This window comes from Peromyscus leucopus, chromosome 1 (assembly GCF_004664715.2).
Source record: "Peromyscus leucopus breed LL Stock chromosome 1, UCI_PerLeu_2.1, whole genome shotgun sequence".
NCBI classification, from domain to species: Eukaryota; Metazoa; Chordata; class Mammalia; order Rodentia; family Cricetidae; genus Peromyscus; species Peromyscus leucopus.
Genome location: NC_051063.1, coordinates 120379793 through 120400891, shown reverse-complemented (window position 1 = coordinate 120400891; position 21099 = coordinate 120379793). Strand labels below are relative to the sequence as shown.

Here is a 21099-nt window from a genome sequence, read left to right as displayed (position 1 = left end):
AGGTGCCAGAGCTACAAAAGATAAGACAATCTCTGCCACAGTCAGGAAGCTCAGAGAAGATTAAAAACAGCTTTGCACGTGCATTAAACAAACTATTAACTCAGAAATGGTGACAGGAGGGTCAGAAGTTCAAGGTCATGCTCAAATACATAGTGAGCTGAGGCCAGACTGGGCAATGAGACTAAATAAATGAATGAATAAATAATGGATTTGGGGGCTGGAACTCAGGTCCTCAGACTTGAAATCATGCAGCTTTACTCACTGAGCTGTCTTGCAGACTCAGGCAATGGTTTCAGGTTCCAACTTGGTGGTGGTATTTCTGTGAGGAACAGATGTGTCATACGTTTCATGCAAATCTAATGCAGAACAAGAATAGAGGACTCTGAGAGCTGAAAAGAGAAGCATCCACTCTCCTCTTGGTCAGTCTTTCTCCAGCCTCCCTCCTCCCACCTAACAGAATGGACTAGCACAGAGCTCACGAAAGGACAGCTAATGATTCTTAAGTCCACATCTTTGTACCGCCAATGGAAAGGACAGCAATCAATTCCCGAGGTTCTGGTGGCAATCCTTAGACTGTTGGGAAACTTCAAGTTGTTTATTTAGTTTAGTCTCTGTCTCCTTCCGAAAAGGACTTGTGTGATATGATTTAGTACATTACTGATAACTAAATAAAAAGCCTAAATTTTTGGATCATTTTAAGAGACTATACAGAGAAAGACTTCCTGGAAAAGTAAGCTCATTCATATTTATGTGAATATTCAACTTAAACCTTTACGTTGTATGCCATAGAGAGCAAGCCTTGCTCACCCATACCACATAGAGCTGAGATTAGAGTTTATGTCGTTCTCCAAGATGAGATGTGCTGCCCAAGGATTGACAAGTTCAGTATCTCAGCACATTTGGCGTGTAAAAAAAAAAATCTTCAGCAAACACTTTCTGGTTCTTTGGATGCTAACCTCTCTGTACCGCCATCTTCAGGTCTGAACAGCCCAAGGTGAGACTGTGTGCATATTGAGCTGGGGGAGTTTAGCATCCACCAAGGAGAAAAGCTGTATGTACCCTATAAGATGCAAGGGCCACTGTAACTGCTGTCTAATTTGACCTTAAAGAACCCCCGTGTGATTCTTAACTGTTCTAGCAGAATAAGGTCTAACTTTGAATTCAGGTCAGCAAATGTATTTATTGGGTCCTTAGCATGAGTCAGGCCACGAATTGACCTGGGACATGTGAAGGAAAACGTTCATGTCCCAGCCAAGTGTAAGGATTGTTCATTGCCACTGCTGCTGAACCAACTCTATCCCCACCCACCAGCTGGGGCTAACAAGCTAAACAACACGTAATGTAGCTGAAGGCTTTGGTTTCTACAATTTAATAGTAGAAACATTTATGTTTTTGACATTGTCTTTCGTGTTAGTCTTCTACGTGCTGAGTTGCTGAAGATTGACTTGATTTTTAAAAGCAAAACCAGCTAGGCAGTGGTGGTGCACGCCTTTAATCCCAGCACTTGGGAGGCAGAGCCAAGTGGATCTCTGTGAGTTCAAGGCCAGCCTGGGCTATAGAGAGTTTCAGGAAAGGCAAAAAGCTACACAGAGAAACCCTGTCTCTAAAATCAATGTGTATTTTGTTCATCATTGTTCTCCCTATGACAAGCATGGACAGAGTGCTTCAAAATGTTAATTAAGTTGCTAATGAATGAATTATTTGGTGAATAACTCTATAGACCAAGTCTGTTCCTTTTGGTATAAACAGTATTAATGAAATGTGACCTGGAGGAAGAGCAGTCCTGCTAACATCACACTTGATGGGCAGTGTCCATGTGCTCTGTAGCTTAACTGTGCAGCCACCCCACCTTCCTGGAAGGCAAAGCGCAGATTTTGACCTCAGTAACGAAGTTTACAATGAAGACAGTCACCCAGCCTCCCTTGATATAAGGAGAGCCACACGACGTGAACCTGCTCAGTAGTAAAAAAAACATCCTGAGGGTCTTCCAGAAATACATTCTTTCTCTTCAGGACTGTGAGCAAGTCGGAGTGAAACAGAGTCTCCGGGAGGACAGATAAGAGAGGGGCCATGACTAGGTAATAAAGATGGTGAGCTTCCAAGGTGGCCGGCTTCTTCCTCATCCTCCTCTCCTGAGACAAAAGCCTGGCATATTAAAAACTCCTGCCAGCAGGCCCTCTGCTGAGGGACTGGCCCAACAAGTTCCAGACTGGATCAGGACATGTTACACAACAGTTGTGGGTGAACCATCCTATCTTTCTCCAAACAGACCAACCCTAAATCAGAGGGGCGGGGGAGGGGGGGACTCTTCAGAGACTTAGAAAACCCCAACCCTCTAGAAGAGACCAGATTTCTCAGCTTTCTGTGGCCCCCTCTGCTTGGTGCGCCTGCTGCATGGATGTTTCCTCACCACCCCACCCCCCATAAACACCTTTCTTGAGCTGTTGACTTTGTAAGCGCCTGTTTGCTGTGTTCAAGATTTCTCCACTGCTACCTGTCTCAATTGAGATGTTTTAATTCTTCATCTGGCAGACAAAATGAAACAGATCAAGACCCTTACACGGTATCACTGGGGTTTGAATGCAGAACCTTGTGTATGCTGGACTCAGTGGTAGAACCACTAAGCCACATTCCCAGCCCAGAGCCAGACTCAGCATCCCCCACCCCAACTTTTTTTTTCACTTGGGTGACAGGCTCTGTTGCTAGAACTATAGCAACTAAGAGATCGAATTTCATACTGAAAGATGGTGGTGTTACAGGGAACCCACCAGAGATGACCACTCAAACATAGTTTATAGGCAATTGAAAGTCTTTATTCCAGCTGGCTGGGACTACATTCAGGGACCCAAGAATAGCTCCAAACCTTTAGAGCAAAAGGCTTTTAAAGGCAAAAATCACATCCTAGTATCTGACTTTGCAGCTTCAAGGGAAGGTTTTTGCACAAGCAGGCAGTTTAACAGAAGCTAAGTTAGCTGGGACATCTTAATCTTGGGTTCCTAGAATAGAGCTGAATAATTTTTCATGGGATTCTCCATCAAAATCAAATTCCAGTTAACCCTGAAGTGCCCGAAGGAAGACTACAAGGTGGAGAACCCTCTGTACTCTCTTGTCCTGTCACATTTCTCACCGACTCCATGGGCATGAGTCAAATCATTTATTTCTCTGTTCTAGAGGGGGGCATAGTTGGTCCTAAGGACCAGTAGCTTAACTGAGTTTATCCTCTATTTGAAGTAGTTGGCCGTGCAGTTGAGGATGCTGGGTTCCACCATTAGCCCAATCAGAATAAGAATCAACAGTCTGACTAACACTGACAGCAAGGTGGTCAGCCGTGGGGCTCAGGTAAACAGAGACTGATGCCAAGTATCTGATCTGTGTGTCCTTTCTTTACTTTGAGGTTCTCTCTGACCATGGCTAGGTTTTCCCTAACTACCACTGATTGGTTGGCATAGAAATAGCAGGTTTCTCCTAAGGCCATGCAAAGTCCTCACTGTTTCATAAAAGGTCTAACCTCCTTCAGTTCTATAGGACTATCTGTGAGGGAGTCAATTTGGTTCTCCAAATTCTATTTCCAGCCTGGAAATAGAATTCTTCAAATGACATAGGTCTAAGTCTGTCTGGGAACTGAGTTCTCTAAAGTTCTGGTTCCCAACAATCAAGGCTGAGGTGCTTATGGCAGGTGCACCAGCTATTCCTGCCCCTACTAGGATCAAGAAAAGAACTGGGGCCATTGACCTTCATTAACACTGAGTCAAGGCCATTATGAGCTCTCCTCTCTTCTCCATTATGAGCAGGTATGTGGGTGATAACATAGTCCAGTATACATAGAGTAGGAGTATGACTTCCTTGTGAGTCAGAGGAGGCACTTAGTCAAATCATTAGACAAGCAAGCCAAGTAATTTGAGGACATGATGCAGGTAACTTGTCCTTGGCAGTACGACTCAGCATTGGCAGGGCATGCATAAAATTGTAATCCCTAAAGGTCTTTTTCTAGCCAACCTTTCCCACAACCTGATTTACTGATCCTCATCCTTCTCCCATATTTTTCCACACCTGGAAAGGACATAAAAGAACAGAGATCCACCAAAAGACAAAGTGTTTTCATCCCTGACTTTTCTGAATGCCCATGTCCAGATTTGGGGCTGATGGGGAATGTGTATCACAGGTTAGTAAATTCTAGCCAGTCTTATCTCTAAGGGGTCTGAAGTTCAAGTGACAATTCATCTATCATCACCAGCAGCCTTTTTTTTTCAAGGGATGACACCAGCTTTGACAGCAATTGGAGTGATGAGGATGATGGGGTAGGGTGCCTTCCAGACGGGTTCCAGGGTCCAGGCAGGGATCTTCTTTATCCAAACCAAGTCTTCTGGATGGAACTGGTGAGTGGATCCAGAGGTGGGAGATGGCAGGATTTCCTTCATAGTCTGGTCAATGGCCTGGTAAGCTTCCTGAAAAGCCTGATATGACTTGAGAAAGGATTGGTTAGACATTTCTGCCTGGGGAATGTCTTGGAGTTCAGGGAGGATGTACGGTAATATATTGTACCCTAATAAAATTTGCCTGAAGATCAGAGAACAGAACAAGCCACTAGACTAAACATAAATGCCAGGCAGTGGTGGCACACACCTTTAATCCCAGCACTCAGGAGGCAGAGATCTGTCTGGATCTCTGTAAGTTCAAAGCCACCCTGGAATGAGATTGACTCAGTCTAGGAGAGAAACAGAGCCAGGCAGTGATGGCACAGGCCTTTAATCCCAGCTCTAAGTGATGGCTGGGCAGAGAACGGTATAAAAGGTGTGAGGAGACAGGAACTGGAGCCTTTCAGGCTGAGAAATCCTAGAGGTAAGATGTGGCAGTGGTTTGTTCCTTTGTCTCTCTGATCTTTCAGCATTTACCCCAATATCAGGCTCCAGGTTTTCTATTGATAAGACCTTTTAAGATTCAAGCTACAAGGATGGAAGATTCTGGTAGTTTGAATAAGGATGGCTCTCATAGGCTCATGAATCTGAATGCTTAGTCAAAGGGGAGTGGCACTACTTAGAAGAATTAGAAAGTATATGGCCTTGTTGGGGTAGATGTGGCCTTGGTGGAGGAAGTATGTCCTTGCTGGTGGGTTTTGAGGCTTCAGAAGCCCAAGCCATGCCCAATGGCTCACTCTCTTCCTCCTGCCTGAAGACCCAGATGTAGAACTCTCAACTTCTCCAGCACCGTGTCTGCCTATGTACCACCATGTTCCTCACTATGGTGATAACAGATTAAACCTCTGAACTGTAAACCAGTCCCAATTAAATGCTTTTTTTAAAAATAAGAGTTGCCATGGTTATGGTGTCTCTTCCCAGCAACAGAACACTGTTGAAGACAGGGGTGGTCTTCTAAATACAATTTCAAAAGGAGTAAGCCCCCTCCCAGTAAAGAGTATATCGGGCCCTGAAAAGGGTAAAGCGGAGGAGGTTGACCCAATTTTTTCACCAGTTTCCAGGACCAAGTTGTTCAGAATCTCCTTAAGAGTTCTAGTCATCCTGTCTATCTAGCCTGAGCTCTGTGGTCTATATGCACAGTGTAATTTCTAATTAACACTTAATACCTTTGACAGATTTTGAGACATTTTGGTCATGAAGGCTGAGCCATTGTTGTACCCCAAAGCTAGGGGCAGTCCAAATGCAGGAACTACTTCCTGAAGAAGTTTCTTAATAACTATTGGAGCAGTGTCTTTTCAGGTGGAGTAAGTCTTCACCCATCCCGAGAAGGTGTCTACAAACACCAGCAAATATTTATAGCCTAAAACAGTAGGACAGATTTCAGTAAAATCCAACTCCCAATGTTCCCCACACTGCTTTCCTCAAGCCTGGATTCCTTGTGGGGTTTACCTGAACACAGATGGCACATCTAAAAGTGTTGTCTTTAATGAGGCTTTCCAAATTTGGAACATAATACCTGGTCTGAGGAGTTCAGCAGTGTCTGTGGCTCCTAAGTATGTGGCTTGGTAGAGGTCCAGTTACCTTCTCAGACTCATGAGAAGGATGGGTATGCATCTGGCAGCATCCACCATGCTTGTTTTTCCTGTGTGGCTGGTCTTGTTTCTCTGTCAGTCTTGCCCTGGGGTGCATTTCAGGCAGTCAAGTAAACTGGGCTCCAGCAGGGCTATCAAGACTTGGAGAGAACCCACTGGTTCTAGGGCCACTTCCTAAGTGGCCAAGTCAGCCACACTCTTGCCTCTGCCTTCTGGGAGAATCACTTTTTTGGTGTCCTTTGCAATGGACAATGTACACCCTCTTGGGTAGCCAGATAGCTTCCAATAGAACTAAGATTTCTTCTCTACTTTTGATTTCTTTTCCTGTTGAGGTTAGCAATCCTCTTTCCCTGTATAGAGCCCATGGACATGGGCCATGGAGAAAACATATCAACTATCAGAATATATGGTCATAGCCTTGTCTTTCCCCCAACCCAGAGAGTTTTAATCAAACTTAAAAGCTCAGCTTCTTGAGCTGAGGTTCGCCCATTAAAGATTGTGCCCAGATAATCTTATTTTGTGTCACCACTGATACCCCTGCATATCTGATCTTGTTTTGGGGCAAAACTCCTCCCATCTGTGAAAAATACCTCATCTGGTGTTGCCAACATGACACCAGTCAGATCATGCCTGACAGACTGGTTCAGGTCAGTCACTTCAAGACAGTCATACAGTGGATCCATGGGGTCTTATTTGGCAGGAGACTGGTGGGGTTGAGGGCTAACATCTTGTGACCAAATGCAGGGGGCATCCAGAAGCAGAACTTGGTATTAGGACACCCAGGCATTAGACACACTGCCATTAGAGAGGGGCGTTAGCAAATCTCAGGTGCTCCCCTCAACAGAGTGAGGGGCAGTCAGGAACAGTTCATGTCCCAAAGTTAACTTGTCAGCTTGTTGTACCAGCAGAGCAGTGGCAGCTATGGTTCTTATACACACTGGCTATGCAGGTATGACCCGGTTAAGTCTCTTGAGCAGATATGCCACTGGTCTTTTCCAGGGTCCCAGGGTTTGCATGAGGACGCCCTGGGCACCTCTGGTCTCGTCCTTGCACAAGTGGAATGGCTTAGTGATGTCTGGGAGGGCCAGAGCTGCTGTAAACACCAGGGCTTTTTTCAAGGCCTTGAAGGCCTTCTGCTCAGACTCAGTCTGTTCCAAAGGCTGTGTGGCCCTGGTGCTGGCATCTCAGCAAATCCCACCATCCATAGCTGGCAGCATCCCATTTCCTCTCTTGTCTGTTCCCCCAGGGGAACAACCACCTCACAGAGTTTCCCTGCCTTTCTCTGGCTGAATCTCAGCTGTTGTAAGCTTTCTGAGCAGTTTCCGAAAGGTGAGACACATTCATCCCCTCAAATCCCTGTAATTTCTGAAGCTTTCTCCTTGTGTCTGGAACCAACTGCATGGCAAAGGCAACATTAGTGGCTCGCTGGTTTGGGGGTACATTTGGGTCTATGGGAGTTATTACCCAACATGTCCCACAGAGCTGTTCCAGAAACCTAGTGGGCAATTTGTCTGGTCCTTGAGTAACCTGGCCTACCTACCTTGGATACATTGGCAGATTTTATGACTGCTGCTTTTAGCCATTTTTTTTTTACTCCAATAATAATTGACGCAAAAAGACATCCAATTCCCTCTTACCTTGAAACAGTTTCCAACAGGCTGAAAGGGCCTGTGGCTTCTCTGGAAATGGAGGGTTTGGGGGTCTTCCAATTATCCAAGTCACTGGTAGAGAAGAAGCTATAAACTGTGAAGGATGGGGCAGGGGCAGTTAGAACTTCCACTCTCCTGCCCCCATAGCACTACTGGGAGAATTACTTCCCCTTTCTCTGGGTACAACTGGCTGCTTGGAGAAGGAGAGGGAAGGAGCAGAGAGTGCACTGCCCAGGGACCTATGTCTCCTTCCTATACACACTCTGAGGCCCTCCCTCCTCCACACAGAGAGCAGGTCCAGGACCCCAGGACTACAAGTGGGGAATAAATAAAGCAACTAAACAAGCCAGAAGAGGAGAGAAGGGCAATTCCCGCCTGTGGAGCTGAGAGAATAGACAGAGGTTTGGGTTCTCTGTGAGTCACCAGGGCAGACCAAAAGGATTCAGGTCCCCAACAAGAGGGTACAGGTCTTAAGCCAAAGGTGTGTGTGTGGCTGAGGAACCACTGACATCACCATAGCAACAAGACCAGCTGGCTGCCAAGGCGTGTCTTCAGTTGCCACCCAAAAGAGGGGTGCCACAGCAAGGCTGGACAGCCCTGCCTTGGTCCATGAACCTGTGGGAAATCAGGAAATCGTGCAATGCCTCCAGGGCATTGGTAGCTGTGGTCTAGGACATCTCACTCCCCTTCCATTTTAGACCTGTTTCTCCAAACAATAGAACCAACAGAAACACACAACGACACATAACCATCCCTGCAATGAAGACAACCAGGGGTGGCTACCGCACATTTATACCTGGGGGACAGACGAGGGGAAACCCTGTGACACCTCACACTCATCCTGGACACAGGATCTACAGCTGCGGCAGACCGCCCCTATGTGTCCTCACCAGATGGCACCTCTTACAGACCAAACTTACCTCCCAGGTGTTCAGACCACATGCTTTTGATTTATCTTTTGGGGTGCTGCAACAGACTGCCTCTGGGGCACTCGGCAGTGATGAGCTGGGGAAGATTTTCCTAGTTCCCTGGCAACTCTCAATGTGCTCACCCCCAAAGAGTCCTCTCCAGCTGGTGCGTGCTTCCCTGACTCTGGAGGTCCCGAGGCCCTAAGTGGTGGGGTCCAGTCTCTGGGGATCTCAGTGGGGAAAATGTTACAAGGAGCCCACCAGAGATGACCACTCAGGCACAGTTTATAGCCAATTGAAAGTCTTTGTTCTAGCCTGCTGGGACTACACTCAGATGTTCGAGAACCCAGTGTAGCCCTGAACATTTAGACCAAGAGGCTTTTAAAGGCAAAAACCACATCCTGCTCTTGCTTTGCAGCTGCAGGAGGAGGTTTTTGCACAAGGAATCAGTTTAACAGAAGCTAAGTTAGCTGGGGCATCTTGACCTTGGGTTTCTAGAAAAAAAGTTGGCTAATTTTCCATGGGATTCTCCATCAAGGAGTCCAAATTCTAGTGAAACTTGAAATGGCCACAGCAAGAATATAAAATGGAGGAACCTTTGCACTCTCTTGCCCTCTCATAGTGGTTCAGAAAGATAAAATATAGCTTCCCCTCCCCATTTACTCTCCCTCTCCCTCCCTCTCACCCCTCCGTGTGTGTGTGTGTGTGTGTGTGTGTGTGTGTGTGTGTGTGTGTGTGTGTGTGTTCATCCATGGACATCTGGAGTTGGTTCTCGTCTTCCACCATGTAGGTCCAGAATGGGACTCAGGTCATTAGGCTTGGTGGCAAGGGCCCTTCTCTGCTGAGCCATCTTGCTGGCCCCAAAGTTTACATTCTTTTGGTACTGTTGAATTAACTTCCAGCTTGGTTACAAGGCAAAACTGAGAATCCTTTCATTTCACCGTTGATTTTGTATTTGCTTTGTTACCTGTGATTTAATGCAGCATAAACTGATACAAGAATCAGAAGCAACAGATTTTACATAGTTCTTAATACTGACAAAGTGAGCATTTGTGGAATAGTTATGCCTAAATCCAACTTGTTCCTGAACAGAAAAAAAAAATGTAAGTATGACTAATGATGGAGGAGACTTTTAAGGATGTATCTGTTTAACCAACACATCTAAGTGGGACAAGAAATGAAAAGTTCATCATTTCTAAATTAGAGCACGGGATACTTTGAGATTATTGCTAGGGGTTTGTGTTGGCATTAATTCAGGGGAGGGCCTACCACTCAGTGGAAAGCTTTTGGAGGCAAAATACCTTTCCCCTCCACCCTTCTCATTCTGAGGCCTTTTATCTGATGTGTTGTAAATGATGTCACTGGAACACAGAGAAGGGGAGTGAGGGTGGGGGATGGGAACTCCAAGAGCTGTAAAATGCTGAGAAAGCACCTTGGAGATAAGAGTTGAGGGAAATAAAGCATAGGGCCCTAAATCTTCCCACTACTAAGGTCATTCATTTCACAGACGAGTGAGTTCACCTTCCTGCCACCCTCTCTGAGGAGAGTCTTCATAAGAGGCCTCCGAAGTAGATCACAATATTTGGAGTTGCTCATCTACTTGAAGATGGGGCCTGTGTCCCCTTGTTTTCCTGTGACATCAGAAGGACCAAGCATCATGTCCTAATCCCATTATGGGAACTCAAAGCACATCTGTCAACTGATTGGAATTACATTTCTGGTGATTTCTAGTCACCTTGTTTTTTAATTTGTAAAGATATCGTGTCATGGTTGGATTGGGTTTCATAAAGAAATTAGTAAATTTTTACTTAGTAGTAACTTAGAGCAGAAAATAGGGAGGGGTAGCTTGTGTCTGCTGAGCTTGCAAATGTAACTTCATCGTAGAATGACTATGAGAACATCATTTCTTTTCTTTTTTCTTTTTCTTTTTTTTTTTTTTTTTTTTTTTGGTTTTTCGAGACAGGGTTTCTCTGTGTAGCTTTGCGCCTTTCCTGGAACTCACTTGGTAGCCCAGGCTGGCCTTGAACTCACAGAGGCTCTGCCTCCCGAGTACTGGGATTAAAGGTGTGTGCAACCACCGCCCGGCTGAGAACATCATTTCTAAAGTCTTCCCTCCACCCGGAATTTTGGAAAGTAGTGCATTAAAATAATTGTGTGAATGGCTGATGATTAGTGTTATTCCAGGGAATTTACAGTAATAAATATTAAATGTATACTTAAAAAACAAAACAGTAAGGTTAGCATGAGACCAGAGAGAAGAAAAAAACATACCTCTCCAGCAGCAGGAAAGCATTTCTCACAGGAGGAAGTTGGTGTTTCAAACCTGTGAAGACACAGGATATTTTGTGGTGATATTTTGTTTGTGCTTAAACAAATAAATCTTTCCTGAAGATCAGAGAGGGGAGCTAGCCACTAGAGGCCAAGCAGCAGTGGCACACCTTTAATCCCAGCGCTTGGGAGGAGCAAACAGGAAGTGATAAGGCAGGGTGGAGACAAGAGCTCAACCCCTTTCAGGTGGAGGATTTGGTAGAGGTGAGAAGTCTCTCTAATGGCTGGCTCCTTTACTGATCTTTCAGTATTTACTGGGATATCTGGCTCCGGGTTTTTATTATTAAGACCAATTAGGATTCGTGCTGTAGGAACTTACTCAGCTAGTTACACATTTGAAAAATTTCAGTCCTGATGGATCCAAAGTTCAAAGCTCTCTCTCTCTCTGTCTCTCTCTCTCTCTCTCTCTCTCTCTCTCTCTCTCTCTCTCTCTCTCTGTGTGTGTGTGTGTGTGTTCATGTGCTCTTGCACAGGTGCAGGTTTGGTTATATGTGCATGGAGAGCCCAGAGGTCAATGTCTCCACCTTAAGTTTTTGAGACAGGGGTTTCTTGCTGAGTCTATAGCTTCCTGATTGGCTACACTGGTTGGTGAGTTCAGCTTTCATGTGAGTGCTGGGGATCCAAAGTCAGGTTCTCATGCTTGAGCACTGAGCCTTTTATCAATTGCAGCATCAGCCCTGATTAAAGGATTCTTACTTATGAAACCAAAGTCAACTGAAAAAAAAAACTATAGATAAAGAAAATTAATACTTTTTAATGTCCTTTTTAAAAATTATGTCTATGGAGATACATGCAGGTAGGGGCGTTAGCCCTGAAGAAGGATTGATCAAGCACACTGTATACGGGTGTCTGCGCTATCCTAGGAGGTCATCCTCAGGAGGGGGCAGTCCCCTGGGCCAACTCCACATCACTGCCAGAGCCCTCCCAGAATGCAGTGCAACAAGCTCCAGGGAAGAGTAGCACCTCCTTAACACCAGTGAATTTGTGGACCCAGAGGACAATCTCTCCCCTCTATCTTCCACCCAAAAAAGAGGGATGAGGGAACTTCCTTGTCCTGGGGGTCTGCCCAACCCTTCTGTCTGCTGTGATGACCATACCTTGTTTGCCCAGTCTTCTGGACTAGGGCATGTGCACCTACCTGAGTCTCCTCTGCTGTGAGTAGGAAACTTGCCCCTCCCCCCACCCCAGCCCTGTTAGAGTGCTCTACTTATTCTCAAGCACCAGCATCTGGAATCCACTAGGGATTCGTTTCCTGGTCCCCTCAGGTAACTTGTAGAACCAGAGGACAGCCTCTGCTATCTATCCTCCACCCAGAAAAAGAGACAGGTTCTAGACGAGCAATACTTGTAATGCAAACTATTAGTTGTTTTGGTTGGATATCTTTTGTAATGAACTACTTTTTTGTTTGTTTGTTTGTTTGTTTGAGACAGGGTTTTTCTACATAGCTCTAGATGTGCTGGAACTCACTATGTAGACCAGGCTGACCTTGAACTCACAGAGATTCACCTGCCTCTGCCTCCTGAGTGCTAGGATTAAAGACTTGTACGACCACATCCACAGCAATAAACTACTCTCATGCCATTAAAAAATAAACAAACAATGTGTACGGGGACCATATGTGCACATGAGTCAAAGACACCCTTAAAGACAGGAAGTGTTAGATATCCTGGAGTTGGAGTTACAAGTGATTGTGAGCCACCTGACAGGAGTCGCTGTTGACGTGGGTGCTGGGGGCCAAATTCAGGTCCTCGACAAGAGCAGTATGGGCTCTTAGCTGCCATCCTGTGCCACCAGCCCTTGATATTCTTTTGAGCATAATAAATACTACAAGCAGAAACCACAAAAGAAAAAGGGGGAAAGTGGATTATTTGACGGCATAGGTTTTCAATTGTCTCATACTGAAATATTTGCAGATGAAATGATAAGCTGTTGAAGATGAGCTGCCAAAGAGAAGTCATAGGAAGAAGATGATGGATGGGAAACAAGACTGATTATCTGTGAGCTGATAATTGTTGAGTCTGGGTAATGAGTTCATGAGTGCAGGTGGATTTTTATATATGCTCTTCTGTTACTGTAAATGTCTAAAGGTAGTTTTCATAATAAAAATTAGGTTGTTTTAGTCCAGTATTTCCACAAACTGGGCAAAACTTTTGTCACAAACTCATTATTAAAAAGTCAGGGTGAGGAGGCCAGGCAGATGGCTCAGAGAATAAATTGCTTGTTGTGTAAGTATGAGGATCTGAGTTTGATTCCCAGCACCCAAAAAAAGAGCCAGGTATGGTGGTGAGCTCTGTAACTCCAGCATGGGGTGGGCAGAGACAGGCATGTGGGGGGTTGGGAATTGCTAGTTAGCCAGTCTAGGGAGCTCCAAGTTTAGTGAGAGACTTTGTCTATAAAAAGGTGGAGTGGGATAGAGAAAAGGACTCCATATCATTTGACACCCCCACATACTAATGAGCACACACACACACACACACACACACACACACACACCCCTTTATTCAGTGGGAAGAAAATAGACTGATCATAGGCATTTAATTTTTTAAATGTATTTATTTGTATTTTATGTACACTGGTGTTTTGTCCACATGTATGTCTGTGTGAGGGTGTCAGATCCCCTGGAACAGGAGTCACAGACAGTTGTGAGCTGCCATGTGAGTGCTGGTAACTGAACCCTGGTCCTCTGGAAAAGCAGCCAGTGCTCTTAACTGCTGAGCCATCTCTCCAGCCCCCAGGCATTTTATTTGAAAAAGTACAAAAATCCTGTCACTCCAAAGACCAAGGCAGAAGATTCAGAGGCTTGCTCCAAGTTTGAGGCCAACCTGGGCTGCACATTGAATTTTAGGTCTGCTTGGGCTCCATAGTGAAGCCCCCTGGGTGTGCAGAGAGAGTTCCAGGATGGCCAGGGCTACACAAAGAGATACCCTGTCTTGAAAAACCAAAAGAAAGTATAGAAATGACCAATGTACATATGAAACATATTTAGAGTGATGAGTTTCAGAATGAAAACCTGAAAAGCATCTGGGGGCTGGTGAGATGGCTCAGTGGGGAGAAGAACTCACCACCAAGCCTGAAAGCCAGAGTTCATCCTCAAGGACCCACGTGGCAGAAAGAGAGGACCCACTCCTGCAAGCAATCTGTGACTCCCACAGGCATGTGCATGGTGACACAGTGACTACCCTTCCTCTTCCGACACACAAAATAATGTAATGAGATTACTTTAATAAATGTATTTTTATCCATGAATCGTCTCAAGCACTGCCGATAAGATGAGGAGCACTCCACAGGCCGTGGTGTGGGGAAATTGATCACCCTTGTGGTTTTCTGCCAAAAGTGCTCATTGGAATTAGTTTCTGGGCAGAAACAATATATACCAAGATATAGCAGATCTGTAATCCAGTCATTCAGGCTGGAATTTTGTCAAAAGAAACAACTCACGGGCATTTTTAACACTCGGATGCCTATGGCAACATCCTTCGGAGAGAAAGTGATGGGGGGCTTCAAAAGCAAAAGGAGTAGGAAACGATTTGTGCCAAATATACACAAATGGAGAAAATATTAAAGATGCTTTCTAGTCACTAAGTATATTTAATATACTTTAAAAAGCTGACACCCTAAAGCCAGGTGTGAGAAGACTGAGGCAGGTAGGTTTCAGGTTCAAGGGCCTGTGTAGCCAGGCCCTATCCTACAAACTAATCAGTAAAGTTCGCCAGCCTGGGAGATGGCAAGGTCAAGAAGATGGCGTTCTCAGGGTAAGGCCCATCTACTACAGTCTGCTGTGCTGACCCTGAGATCTCCTCACATCCAGGAAACTCAACTGTATGATTTGTGGCAGTGGGGGACTGCATTCATGTTCTCCCCTGTAAAGAAAAAGAAAAGCAAGAATGCACAAAAGTTGTCCAAAGAAAAAGTAATTTTCTCTTAGCACAAGGGCAACATAATGTTGTTCCAAGACCTATGCAGTCATTTCTGCAGGAACTAAAGAAAATGGTCCAGAGGGCAGTCAAGATGACTCAGTGGGTAAAGGTGCCTTGTAGTCAAGCCTGACATTCTGTCTTTGATCCCTGGGTTCCACGTGATGAAAAGGAAGGAGAAAACCAACTCCCCAAAGTTGTTTTCTGACCTCCACGTGACTACCATGGCACATGCACTCCCACACCCACAAAATAAATAAAATGTAATCTTTACAAGTCCTTTAAAAGAATGAACAAGACGGCCTCTCTCTCTGTTTCTCTGTCTCTGTTTCTGTCTCTCTCTCTCTGTCTGTCTTTGTCTCTCTCTCTCTCTTTGTGTGTGTGTGTGTGTGTGTGTGTGTGTGTGTCTGTCTGTCTGTCTGTCTGTCTGTGTATTCTTTATCAATCACCATTAGTAAAGAAGATGTGAGCAGGATCATTCAATCATTTGAGGACCTGAATAGAACAAAAAGGTAGAAGGACGAAGTCCCTCTCTTGGACAACCTCTCCTAGCCCCAGACGTTGGCCTCAGACTGAGTTCAGACCTCTGAACTGAATGACATCACTGGCTGCCAGCCAGCAGGTCATGAGATGTCTCAGCTGAGCCCTATAGTCCGCCTGCACTCATCCACCTTACATCATATGACCTGTTGGTCTGATCCTCTGAAGAACCCGGGTATATGCTTTGGTGTGCTAGGAGGGGCAGCTTTGCAACTGGTCTCTTCTCTCGCTCTCCTCCCTCTTCTGATGATGACATCCTTAATTAAGGGCCCGACCTCAGAGTTCTCTGTTGCCTAGTTTCTCCAGTGTTTCTGCTTCTGCTCTCCTGAACTACCTATACATTTTCCCCTTGCATCTTGTGGCTACACAACACTGTGCTGTCCTCAGGAGGGACATGCCCTTCCCTGGACACATCATCTTTATTCTACCTGAGACACGTTTCCACAGGTCTTCATCTAGTGTATTCTTCCTGACTTTGGTCTTTGGCGAATACCAGTATGGATGCTGCCATTGGCCTCTGGGTATACAACCTGCTTTCCCCTCATCCTTGTGGTCTCTCTACTGTGTGCATTCTGCCAATTTGTGGGACCTCATCATCTTTACAAACTCTGTTCTTGTGGATAAGCTTCGCAGACAGGCTTGCTTTAGTAGAGTAACCCAGCACGGAGAGTAGGGTAGAGCTGGAATCCTCATTTCAGGAAAACCACTTCTGTGATGCCAAGTTTCCCATCTGTAAAAATGTCGAGCAACACTTCCTGGAAGAAAGTACCTTGTAATCCAAGGATGATGCCCAAGCCGTTCAGCACCATGTGACCAATTTCCAGTACATAATATAAGGTTCACAAAGAATTCCTCTAAGGCTAGGGATGTAACTTAGTTGGAGTGCTAAATGGATACTGGTGGTACACTTGCAACCTAGCCTTCAGGAGTTAGAGGCAGGGGAGTCAGAAGTTCAAGGTCACCCACAGCCACATACTAAGTCTGAAGACAACTTGAGCTATATGAGAGAGATCCTGTCTCAAAAAGTAAAAGATATGGCAGGGTAGGGCCTGGGGGGATGTAAAAGAAAACAAATATCCCTTTAACCTTTGATAGACCCATCAGTGAAGAACTTGGGTTCAAACCCTAGTTCTGCCAGTTAAAAACTGGGCGAACCTGGACACAAGGCTGTCCTGCCTGCTGTAAGGGGGTGACCAAGAACACGGGTACTGGATCAAGCACCTGGCACTGAGATGGCTTGCCCCAGGTCCACTACTGTCCTCCTTTTAAACCTGTGAGGTCACCTCAGACAGGCACAGACCACAGAAGTTTTGTCTGTTTCAGGAAAATTCCTTTGCACACACGCTTTGTGCTCTGTTTGCAAATCATAGTGCCTCGAATACAATGATTACGGCGGGGCTAGTGGTGATTATAGAAATGAACACTTGGGGTAATTGCCGTGCTCGTGTATGATATATTGACACAGGCGCTTTACATGTATTGACTTAGTTTCTTTGCCCAACCATCTTTATGAAGAACGTACTATGATTTTCTTCAATTGTAGATGAAGAAACTGTCGTAGTGACGTTAACTCATTTCTAAGGTTACGGCACTAGTAAGTAGAAAAGTCTAGATTCACCATACTCTACTGATTTTCACAGTGTATACCCAATGACCGTTTGTCAACTGAAACCAAGTATTTGCGAATGAATTATTGTCAAAGGCTATGCTGAGAAAAAAGAAACAGGGTTACAGAAGATGACCAGATAGCCTGTGGTTCCCTCTGTCCCTGCATAGCTTGTCCCCTCACTAGGAGGTGGATTCTACCTCCCTACCCATGTGAAACTGGGTTTGCCTGTGGCTGCATCACTATGTAACCCCAGGTAGGCTTAGAACTCCCTATTTAACTGAGTCTACTTCTAATTTATAATCCTCCTGCCTCTGTGTCCTGAGTACTGGGATGACATCCAACTAATTACCACTAAGAGCAGTGTGAGTGTTCTTGTTCTTTTTCTGGTTTGCTTGTTTATTTTCCATTGCTGAGGATTGAGCCAAGGTCTTCTGCATCCTCGGCAAGCGCTCTGCCACTGAGCTACAGTCCCAAGTCTGTACATGGCTACTCTGATTAATAGGGCTTTGTACAAGTGACTCTGGGAAACCTTCAAGCTTAGGTCTTAGGGGAACTTGCAATTCTTTGGTTATGTTTCCTATGGGGGAAAGCCAGCTGCTGTGATGTGAAGAAACTCAAGCTAGACAACAGCAGGGTGTATGTACTTAGATATGGTGTATCAATATCCACGTCCTCCAATGGTCCCAGCTCAGACTCCATACTTCCAAGGAAAAACAAACTTCTCACAACATTGTCATCTTCCACAGGGGACCCGTGGGGAGACCTCCAGCCAAGCCCTTCCAGAGAACCACAGGGAACAGTAACACATTGTTTTTACCGCCAAGCTTCGCTGCAGTTCCTTGACTAGCAGTAGAAAACCGGTTTCGTCCTGCCATACAAAATCCTCTGTACCAGAAGCATGAGGGAGAAATTTCCACTTAACCTCAATTCCAAGAAAAGCTGGGTAATGAAGTATCCTCTCCCTGCCTGCCCTAGTCCAGCCATAGTCACGAACTGTGAATTGTGTGTTCTAGAAGAGACCCTCTCACTTTGGCTGGTCCAGGGCTCACTGCCAAATGCTTCCCCTCCTAAAGTCAGGCAGTAGCCATCATTTGCAATTGTAATTGACTTTTCATTTTACTTTGTGGCCTCTCTATTTTTTTTTCCTTTACATACACCTATCTAGGTTCTTATTCTCGCCCTCCCCCCCCCGCCACTTCCCCCTCCTTCTCTCCCTCTCTCCCAACCTTCCTCCCTTTCTTTCTCCCCCCTCCTCCTTTTTTTGGAGACAGGCCTCTTGTTGCCCAGGCTGCTCACAGATCCACTATGTAGCTGAGGATGCCCTTGAATCCCTGATCCCCCTGCCTCCACCTACCAAATGCTGGGATGACAGGCATGAACCACTATGTCTAGCTTCCTTGCACACTTTCTTAAATAATTTCTGGCACGTGACAGGACATAATTCATATATATATATATATATATATATATATATATATATATATATATATATATATAAAACGCTTTCCAGAGAGAAATGAACAGAGTTAAAAAAAAAAGAAAAAGAAAAGAAAGAAAGAAAGAAAGGAAGGAAGGAAGAAAGTCACGAGGTTGGGCTAGACCATGGTCTTGTCCTCCAGGAGAGAGACCTTCAGTCCCATGGTTATTGTGTCATTTGCATGGTGGCAGTAATAGGAGAGATAGTGGATGCACTTTGAGAGGACAGAATGAGTCAGTATTGTGGGGCCGTGGTGGATAGTTTTTCCAGCTGGGTCTTGTGGGGATGCAGGGCCAGCTCTGAGGACAAACAAAAACCAGTGCAGAACCCAAAGACGTTTTGTGCTAGCATGGGGGAGAGCCAGCAGATGATGATGTATCTTGTACCGTGTTCAAGGCCACTTGTTGGCTGGAGGTGAAATTAAATCAAAGACTGTAGCTAAATTATAAAGGCCTTGTGGAGGGGGGAGGGGTGTCTTACTTCCTCCTCTAAGGGGCTTCACTGTCAACACAGGAGCTTAGATTCCAACTCCACATTCCGCAGGGGAGTCTGCCCTCTTCCCCTGGTGAAGTTACATTGCTGCTTCCTGACATTGCCCGGTTCCCTAAGCGAGGCAGGGTGGCATGATCCTAGACTCACAGAGGGAAACATGGAACCATGGTGGCTGCAGCAATGTTTGGTGCTAAGACTCTGGGGGAATGTTTACTTTGCATTCTTCTCCCCTTATGCTTTCCAGAGTTCCTATAGTTAGCATTGTTACTTGCAGAATGTTGGAAAATAAAAAATAGGCTTTATTTTTGCAATGCCTTCTGTGGCATACTAAAAGGACTTTCGCTTGTTTTGTAGGCAGCAGAGAGACATCGGACTGTTTGGGAAAGAAATAATCCCATCTGGTCCGGGAGGAGTGCCCAGTGCTGTGTGGAGATGTGTCTCTAGAGCATCTGCTGGTGCCGCGCCCCAGAAGCACCAAGGACCACAGGATGATTCTACAAGCATTGTGGACCGGCTCCAGTGTAAGGCTCCCTCAGCAACCTCTCCACTTCCGCGTCTGCTGTTGCTTGGCAACCGTCTCAGTGACACCCTTTCTTTTCTGCCAACAGCTCTTCCAAATCTGCCATTTCTTTCCCAGCTCTGCCTGTGGTCTCGCTACAGGTGATGGCAGAAGGAACTCATTATAGTTAGGATGCCGTGGGGATTTTCTCCTGCCTTCTTTCTGCTGCCTTTTAGGCCTGGTGACTCAGCAGCTAAGTCCCAATAAATGTTTGATATCTTCTCAAATCCGAAGGTGGGGGGGGGGAATGAACTTTTGTTGGAGGTAATATTTTAATGTAATGTATTTTAATGCACGATATTTGCTTTTGTTATAGGGACAGATCTGAGTTTGGAGGACTCCTGATGAGATTTTCAGATTCTTGTGTTTCAGGACTATGACATGTACCAGGGACAGACAGAAACAGAAACAAGGATAATTTTCTAAGAAAGGGTAAGGCATTCCCAAGACTGGGAACAGGCTTGTGAGCTCATAAGTAGCAATTCCCTCCTACACAAAACCTTCCAACTTGAGGGGGGGGGCCGCGGGGGGGGGGGGAACGACACTCTTAAAACATAGGCTGTTCTAAAAGGAGCCAGAACATTACCTTCCGCAGGGGGCCTTGTTAAGCTCAAGAAGTAAGAAACTCAAAGGCTTCAGGAAGTCCTTAAAACTGACCAGGTCCACTGGGCCCCTCCTTCCCTAGGCATTTATGAGCTATAAGGACTCCTGATAGACATGGTCAAACAAATCAAGCTGCTGTAGAGCACGCTAAGAGCAGCTGAGCTGCCTGGAAGAGGCAGAGACTGAGTTGTCCAGACGTGATGCTTTTTAAGTTGTCAAGCACTGAGCTTCAGGTTTCTGGCTTTTGTGAGCCACCATGCCGGTGTATGTGTGTGTGTGTGTGTGGGGGGGAGGCGGCTTTTGGCAATGCAGTTGTCTTTAGGTCATTTGGGTAACCTCTTCCCCATATTCCTGTAAGAAATCTCAATAAAACTCACCAAGTAGGACTTCGGCAATTTCTTTACTTTAGTCTTTCGTTGGTTCCCTGTCTGGGGTGAGTAGAGATTTGTCCACATCTTCCCAGGAATAGCTGAGAAACACACACACACACACACACACACACACACACACACACACACACACACACACACACACACCACATGCCCATGAGGCTCATGACCTTTTACAGGCACCTGTTTTCCTTATGTTTGTATCTCAAAGGCTTTTTTTTAAAGACATTCTCTGTTACCTGCAGCCCAGGTGGGCAATGGGTTCCAAGTCTTCTACCAACTAGCTTCTTTCATATACTGATTTTGCTGACGCCACCTCCAATCCCTACCCCCCACTCACGGCTTCAATTCCTGTAGTCACAGAATGGTTTTAATGACAGGAGACCGAAAGGCTGAAGTGCCCATAGTCCATGATGCGGAAACCTGTCAAAGTATTTCTTCTGTCTTACAGAGTGTGACCTTTGTTCTAAGCCAGCCTTTCTGTTGGAGACAGTCATTCCTGTCAGCAATTACTGTGGAAACTCTACTCTCTCAGCTTCAATCTCTACGCTTCCTGGAACCTCCCCTCATCGTGTAAGCAAACGGACAAACCTCCCCTTCCTGCCATCCCCCTGCGCTAGTTTC

The 21099-nt window shown here is 45.5% G+C and overlaps 1 non-coding gene across 1 annotated transcript; it reads left to right on the top strand.

Moving 5' to 3' along the window:
• Positions 1-14593: 14593 nt before the first annotated feature.
• Positions 14594-14755, top strand: LOC114696243. The gene has a single exon (XR_003734969.1). It is a non-coding gene; the product is annotated as a U1 spliceosomal RNA (small nuclear RNA).
• Positions 14756-21099: the final 6344 nt, after the last annotated feature.